Raw genomic sequence first — 8,485 nt, 5'->3', positions numbered from 1 at the left:
TAATAGCATACAGGGTATTCTCACTGCCCTAAAAATCCTGCGTCCTCTGTTAATCTTTCCTCCACCTCCACCCCTGGCAAGCGTTAATTTTTTTTTCCTGGGTCTCCTTAATACAGTTGGAAAAAGTAGACTCTCCAGGGCTGCCAATCACAGTGCCTTAGTAACAAACAAGGAAGCAGCACAGCTGCCTTTGGGCCTCCCTAGAGCCAAGAGCACATGCAGGACCATTGGAAGCTAACTGGCTGCAGGTGGGAGCACGCGCTCCCCAACAGCCTCTGGGCAGGAGCCAATAAGGCGCATGCTCAGGCACAGACTTCCCCGCCCCCCGCCTGGCTCTGAAGTCCGCTTTGGCATGGGGAATGGCTTCTGGTCCTGCAGCGCTGAGCCGGGTTCCTGAGCCCCAAGTAAATCTCCAGGGAGAGACTCGGTCAGCCCAAGGTAGGAGGCATGGCCAGCCACATCAACTCACTGTTTGAATTTTTAATCTTGCTGTTTGAACACTTTTAAGGTTTCCTTCTTGTCCCTGACATTCTCCCGCCGAATGTATCAAACCTAAGCGGTAAAGTTTGAATCTTGGGAAACACGGTGGAAATGCTTCTGTGTGGGTCGTTTTTTACCTCTTACCCTGTATAAATCTTTTTATTGTCTCCATAGTTTTGCTCTTTCCAGAATGTCATAGTTGGAATCATACAGTTTGTAGCCTTTCCAGACTGGTTTATTCCACTTAGTAATAGCATTTAAGGTTCTTCCATGTTTTTTCATTGTTTGATAGCTCATTTCTTTCTCTTTTTTTGAAGTTTTTATTTAAATTTCAGTTAACATATAGTGTAATATTAGTTTCAGGTGTAGAATTTAGTGATTCAACACATATTCAACACCTGGTGCTCATCACGTGTCCTCCTTAATCCCCATCACCTATTTTTTTTTTTTAAGGGAAATTCGATTCTTTATTAGAACTCTTTAGATCAGTGTTTGCAAACATTTACCTGGGGATGGGGACCGAGAACTACCCACACCATTCTTTCCCCAGCTTCTGCCTGAAGAAGTGGGACTTAGATGAATAGAGCAGCAGCAAGGTCTTCCACTTTATCCTTGCCTGGCTCCTGCTCCCGGGCCTGAAGTGCTTTCATGACCTGGTAACCGGGTCCTGGGTAGCACTGGGGGACTGCTGGGTGGGCACCTCCCGGGCGGCTGCGGGGGAGCTCCGGGTCACCGCCTCCCGGGCAGCGCCAGGGGGAGCCTCGCGGGCTGCGCCGGGGGGAGCTCCGGGTGGCCTCCTGGAGAGCTGCGCCGGGTGGGAGCTCCAGGTGGCCGCCTCGCGTGCAGCGCTGGTGGGGGGGGGAGTCCGGGTGTCTGCCTCGCGGGCAGTGCTGGGGGAGTTCTGGGTCGCCGCCTCGTGGGCAGCCTCGGGGGACCGCTGGGTGGATGCCTCCTGGGCAGGGACCTCCTCTGAGCTTTGTGCCCACAGTTGGCGGTGATAGTCAGCCAAATTCACGATCATCTTGGCTACATCTTTCTGGTAATAAGGCTGACCAAATATCAAGGTCTCAGTTTCGCCCTCGGGGTTCCACTGATTAACATGAAGTAGGGTCTGTGACATACACTCCACGTGCGGGATGTGCTTTCCTCCCCAGCGGGAGATTGCTTCCACCAGCTAGCCTTGAGGCGTACTGCCTTTGGACTCTTCAGATACTGGGAGTGGAACCAGTAGGGCCGCTTGCTGAGGTTACCGAGCACCGTGACTAGCGTCCCTTTTTCCTGCTCCAGCTGCACCAGCATTGGAAACCGCCTTTAAGAGAAGCGAACTGGTATGTGCAGAGACACACGTGCTTTCCCGCAGTTTTAATGGGATCAGCGTTCCTGAGGGGCTGGAATGACTTTTGCATGGAAAGCCTATATATATCAGACCTGGGAGCCTCCCAGTTCAGTAATATGATTTTGTTAGATCAGTGTTCATGTTTATATTATTATGACCTTGTAAATAGTATCTGTAGCTGCAATAGTTTACTACAATTTCTTGCATAAAGTTTTGTTTTTCTTGATGTCATTAATTGCCCTTTTGTTCAAATGCTTCTTTTTCTTTTAAAATGCTTATTTTTCTACATCCTCCTTTATCTCCACACTCCCCAGCTGTGTAAATTTCTTCTCTGGACCTTCAAGCACAGCAGGAACTTTATCATTTCATCTTGAGAGTACTGCTCCTTCAGTCTTGACTGCTCCAGTCTGGGTTAGCTGCTTTCAGGCCCACAGTCCTGTGGGTTACTATAGCCTTTCCTGGTGTTAGATCCTGGGCTCTCTGGATCCCGTGACTTCCTTTCTTTTGTGTGCATGCACATTTGGTGGTGTTGTTGTTGTTGTTTGTGAAGTAGATTTTACAGTAGTAGCAAGAGCACCCAGGCAACAATTCCTGAGTTGCTCTGTGATCATCTCAAGAGGACCCTCGTGGTTTTTATAGTTCTCTTTCCCACTTTGTTTCTGATTAGCATCCAGGAAGCTGAGGATGAGGTAGCTGAATTCCAGGAGGAAAGCAGAAAATGAGAGACAGAGTTGTGGGCACTATTAGTTCAGGGTGAATGAAAAACTAGAGACTTGCAGGCTGGTAAGGAGACTGAAGCTTGAAGTGGAAGCTTTGAAGGCAGTGGTGGCAGTGGGTGCCGATGCCTAATGTGCTAGGTTTATCAAAATGAGAAATATACTTTTTCAGGTGGAACTGAAGAGCGGTCATCAACAGCAACAACAACAGAATAAGTGTCAAGTGAATTTTTGAAATAAAATGTTTTCTTTCACGGAACCAAGGGAAAGTGGTTTAGAGTTTAGAAGTTCACTTAGAAACTTCATAGCTGTCAGTTTTCTAGCTATAATGTTCCTATAACTTTCAAAGGCTGTCTGATTGTTTTGACAGATAGAGTGCCTCCTTCTACAGGACTTTATTTTTTAATTACTTTTCAATGTTTTTTTATTACATTATGTTAGTCACCATACAGTACATCCCTGGTTTCTGATGCAAGGTTCGATGATTCATTAGTTACGGATAACACCCAGTACACGATGCAATATGTGCCCTCCTTACTACCCATCACCAGTCTATCCCATTCCCCCACCGCCCGCCCCTCTGAAGCCTTAGTTTGTTTCTCAGAGTCCATAGTCTCCCATGCTTCTGATTACCCCCCTTTCTTTATCCCTTTCTTCCCCTACCGATCTTCCTAGTTCTTATGTTCCATAGATGAGAGAAATCATATGATAATTGTCTTTCTCTGCTTGACTTATTTCACTTAGCATTATCTCCTCCAGTGCCGTCTATGTTGCAGCAAATGTTGAGAACTCGTTCTTTCTGATACCTGAGTGATATTCCATTGTATATGTGGACCACAGCTTCTTAATCCAGTCGTCTGTTGAAGGGCATCTCGGCTCCTTCCACGATTTAGCTATTGTGGACAATGCTGCTATGAACATTGGGGTGCATATGGCCCTTCTCTTCACTACGTCTGTATTTTTGGGGTAAATACCCAGTATTGCAATGGCTGGGTCATAGGGTAGCTCAATTTTTAACTTTTTAAGGGACCTCCACACTCTTTTCCAGAGTGGCTGCACCAAACTGCATTCCCACCAACAATGTTTCTCCACATCCTCTCCAGCAATTGCTGTTTCCTGCCTTGTTGATTTTTGCCATTCTAACTGGCATAAGGTGGTATCTTAGTGTGGTTTTGATTTGAATTTCCCTGATGGCTAAGGATTTTGAACATTTTTTCATGTGTCTGTTAGCCATTTGTATGTCCTCATTAGAAGAGTGTCTGTTCATATCTTCTGCCCATTTTATGATTTGTTTGTTTCTCGCGTATTGAGTTTGAGAAGTTCTTTGTAGATCTTGGATACCAGTCTTTTATCTGTAGCATCATTTGCAAATATATTCTCCCATTCCGTGGGCTGCCTCTTAGTTTTTTTTGATTGCTTCCTTGGCTGTGCAGAAGCTTTTTATCTTGATGAAGTCCCACAAGTTCATTTTATCTTTTGTTTCTCTTGCCTTTGGAGATGTGTCATGAAAAATGTTGGTGTAGCTGATGTCGTAGAGGTTGCTGCCTATCTTCTCCTCTAGGATTTTGATGGATTCCTGTCTCAAATCAAGGTCTTTCATCCATTTGGGTTTATCTTTGCGTATGGTGTGAGAGAGTGGTCAAGTTTCATTCTTTTGCATGTAGCTGTCCAATTTTCCCAGCACCATTTATTGAAGAGACTGTCTTTTTCCCACCAGATGTTTTTTCCTGCTTTATCAAAGATTAGTTGCCCAAAGAGCCGAGGGTCCATTTCTGGTTTCTCTATTCTGTTCCATTGGTCTATGTGTCTGTTTTTGTGCCAGTACCATGCTGTCTTTGTGATCACAGCCTTGTAGTACAGCTCGAAATCCGGCATTGTGATGCCCCCAGCTTTGTTTTTCCTTTTCAACAGTTCCTTGGTGATTTGGGGCCTTTTCTGGTTCCATACAAATTTAAGGACTATTTGTTCCAGGTCCTTGAAAAATGTCATTGGTATTTTGATCGGGATAGCATTGAAAGTGTAGATTGCTCTGGATAGCATGGACATTTTAACTATGTTTATTCTCCCGATCCATGAGCATGGAATATTTTTCCATTTTTTTGTGTCTTCTTCAATGTCTTTCAAGAGTGATTTATAGTTTCTAGAATATAGATCCTTTGCGTCTCTGCTTAAGTTAATTCCAAGGTAACATATGTTTTTTGGTGCTATTGTAAATCAGATGGATTCCCTAATTTCTCTTTCTTCAGTCTCATTATTCGTGTATAGGAAAGCAAGTGATTTCTGAATATTGATTTTGTATCCCTCCACATTACTGAATTGCTTTATAACTTCTAATAGTTTGGGAGTGGATTCTTTTGGGTTTTCCCTATAGAGTATCCTGTCATCTGCAAAGAGAGACAGTTTGACTTCTTCTTTGCCCTTTTGGATACGTTTTATCCCTTTTTGTTGTCTGATTGCTGTTGCAAGGACTTCTAGTACTATGTTGAATAATAGTGGTGAGAGTGGGCATCCTTGTCGTGTTCCTGATCTTAAGGGAAAGGCTTCCAGCTTTTCCCCATTGAGAATAATATTTGCTGTAGGTTTTTCATAGATGGCTTTTATGAGATTGAGGAATGTACCCTCTATCCCTACACTCTGAAGGGTTTTAATCAGAAAAAGATGCTGTATTATGTCAAATGCTTTTTCTGCATCTATTGAGAGAATCATATGATTTTTGAATTTTTCCTTCTGGATAAAATCTAAGACACTGATTGATTTGCGAATGTTGTACCACCCTTGCATCCGAGGGATGAATCCCACTTGGTCATGATGGATAACCCTTTTGATGTACAGTTGGATTCTTTTTTTTTTAAGATTTTATTTATTTATTTGAGAGAGCAGGAGAGGGAGAGAGAGGAGCAGGCTTCCAGCTGAGCAAGGAGCCCAATGTGGGACTCGATCTCAGGAGTCTGGGATCATGACCTGAGCTGAGGGCAGCCGCTTAATCAGCTGAGCCACTCAGGCATCCTACAGTTGGATTCTATTTGCCAGGATCTTGTTGAGGATTTTGGCGGCCATATTCATTAGGGAAATTGGTCTGTAATTCTCCTTTTTGAAGGGGTCTTTGCCTGGTTTGGGGATCAAGGTAATATTGGCCTCATAGAATGAGTTTGGCAGCTTTCCTTCTGTTTCTATTTTTTGAAATAGCTTTAGGAGAATAGGTATTATTTCTTCTCTGAATGTTTGGTAGAATTCCCCAGGAAAACCGTCTGGGCCTGGAGTTTTATTTTTTGGAAGATTGTTTATCACTGACTCAATCTCTTCATAATTAATTGGCCTGTTTAAAAAATCAATTTCTTCCTGTTTCAGTCTTGGTAGTTTATGGGTTTTCAGGAAGGCCTTCATCTCTTCCAGATTGCTTAATTTATTTGCATAAAGCTGTTGATAAAAGTTTGTAATAATCCTTCCAATTTCATTGGTGTTGGTTGTGACCTCTCCTTTTTCATTCATAATTTTATTAATTTGGGTCCTTTCTCTATTCTTTTGGATAAGTCTTGCCAGAGGTCTGTCAATGTTATTAATTCTCTCAAAGAACCAGCTTCTAGTTCTGTTGATCTGCTCTACTATACTCCTGGTTTCTAATCCAATTATTTCTGCTGTAATCTTGGTCAACTGCTTCCTCATGCGTGGATTAGGCCTGTCCCTCTGTTGCTGTTCCAGCTTCTTGAGGTGAGAATATAAAAACTGCATTTTAGATTTTTCTATTCTTTTGAGTGAGGCTTGGATGGCTATGTATTTTCCCCTTAGGACTGCCTTTGCAGTATCCATAGGTTTTGGACCATTGTGTTTTCATTCTCGTTGGTCTCCATAATTCTTTAATTTGATTTTTGATTTCCTGGTTTATCAAATCATTCCTGAGCAGGATGGTTCTTAGTCTCCAAGTGTTTGAGTTTCTTCCAAATTTTTCCTTGTGGTTGAGTTCCACTTTCAAAGCGTTGTGGTCTGAGAATATGCAGGGAATAATTTCAGTCTTTTCGTATCAGTTGAGACCTGTTTGTGTCCCAAAACATGGTCTATTCTTAGAATGTTCCATGGGCATTAGAATAGAATGAGTATTCTTTGGTTCTGGGGTGTAGTATTCTATATATCTATGAGGTCCAACTCGTCGAGTATGGCATTCAAAGCAATTGATTCTTTGCTTAATTTTTGCAAGGGTGTTCTTGTTATTTCTGATGATGGGGTGTTGAGGTCCCCTACTATTAATGTATTTTTATCTCTATGTCTCTTTATTCTGGTTAAGAGTTGGCTTGTGTATCTTGCTGCTCCCCTGGTGGGGGCATATATATTTATAATTGTCATATCCACTTGTTGGATACATCCTTTAAGAATAATATAGGGCCCTTCTGCGTCTCTAACTGTAGTCTTTAGTTTAAAATCCAATCTATCTAATATGAGTATTGCTACCTCAGCTTTCTTTTGAGGTCCATTTTTGTGAAGGATGGTACTCCATCCCTTTACCTTCAGTCTGAATGTACCTTTAGGTTCAAAATGAGTCTCTTGTAGACAGCAAATGGATGGGTCATTTCTTTTTATCCAATCTGCAACCCTGTGACGTTTTATGGGAGCATTTAAGCCATTCACATTGAGACTGAATACTGAGAGATATGATTTTAATGATGCCATGTTGCCAGTAAAGTCTTTGCTTGTATCGGTTGTGACTTTCTGTTCTGTATCACTCTTGGGGTTTTTTACATTTATTGAACCCCCCCTTAATATCTCTTGTAGGGCTGGTTTTGTCGTTACGAAATTGGTTAATGACTGGCTATTCTGGAAGGTCTTTATTTCTCCATCAATTCTGAACGACAGCCTTGCTGGATAAAGGATCCTTGGCTGCATGTTTTTCTCTGAAAGAACTTTAAAAATGCCTCCTCAATCCTTTCTCTCATTCCAGGTCTGTGTAGACAGGTCTGATGTAATTCTGATACCTTTTTCTTGGTACATGAGAAATTTCTTTGCCCTGGCTGCTTTCAGTAATGTGTCCTTGGATCTAATATTTGCGAAATGCACTATGTTGTGACGTGGCGTAGGTTTGTCGTGGTTGAGCTTGGGAGGGGTCCTCTCTGCCTCTTGGACACAAATGTTTGTTTCCCTCATTAGATTAGGGAAGTTTTCAGCTACAATTTGTTCAAATATCTCTTCTAGACCTCTGTTTTTGTCCACCCCCTCAGGGATGCCGATGATTCTGACATTGGATCGTTTCATTGAGTCAGTAATCTCCTGTAACCTACATTCATGGGCGTGGAGTTTTTTAAGTCCAGCTTCTATTTTCGTTTTTTCTTCTACTAACCCATCCTCCAATTCGCTAATACATCTTCTGCCTCGGTGACCCTGGCCGTCAGAGCCTCTAGTTTTGCCTGCATTTGGCTCATAGAATTTTTAATTTCAGCCAGATTCGCTCTCATTTCCGCCCTTAGAGATTCTATATTGTCATTAACATTTTCGTTAATACTTTTTTCAAGTCTACTCATCATCTTGACCATTGTTACTGTGAATTCCATTTCTGATAATTTGGTTACATCCATATCCATTAGTTCTGTGGCAGAGGCCACAGACTCATTGTCTTTTCTTTGCTGGGGGGGACTTCTCCTTCTCGTCATTCTGATGAGGAGAGGTTGCGGGGTTGTCCAGAGCCCAAATTATTGACCGGGACACAGGCCGTGCACCCTTGTTTTATAGGGATCTTAGGGATGTGGGCTTCTTGATTTTTCAGCCTGCCTTCATTGGGAGGCTCCCGCCTTGCCGATACTCAGGCAACCCTGTTTGGGTAGTGTCTCCGTGCTCCTGTGAGGGGGGATGGGGATGGGCACCCTGTAAGCCGGTGTTTCCAGGCTTTTGTTCTCTAGCGGCTTTCCCTGGCGGTTTGCTGTAGCTCTTCTGAGAGAGCAGCAGTGGCCGATACTCAGCCTCTGTCTCA

At 43.0% G+C, this 8,485-nt stretch overlaps 1 pseudogene; it reads right to left on the bottom strand.

Moving 5' to 3' along the window:
• Positions 1-1,126: 1,126 nt before the first annotated feature.
• On the bottom strand, positions 1,127-2,725 carry LOC113249735 (KH domain-containing protein 3-like; annotated as a pseudogene).
• Between the last annotated feature and the right edge of the window lie 5,760 nt (positions 2,726-8,485).

This window comes from Ursus arctos, unplaced genomic scaffold (genome assembly GCF_023065955.2).
Source record: "Ursus arctos isolate Adak ecotype North America unplaced genomic scaffold, UrsArc2.0 scaffold_6, whole genome shotgun sequence".
In the NCBI taxonomy this organism is placed as follows: domain Eukaryota; kingdom Metazoa; phylum Chordata; class Mammalia; order Carnivora; family Ursidae; genus Ursus; species Ursus arctos.
This window is presented reverse-complemented; position numbering and strand designations above follow the sequence as displayed.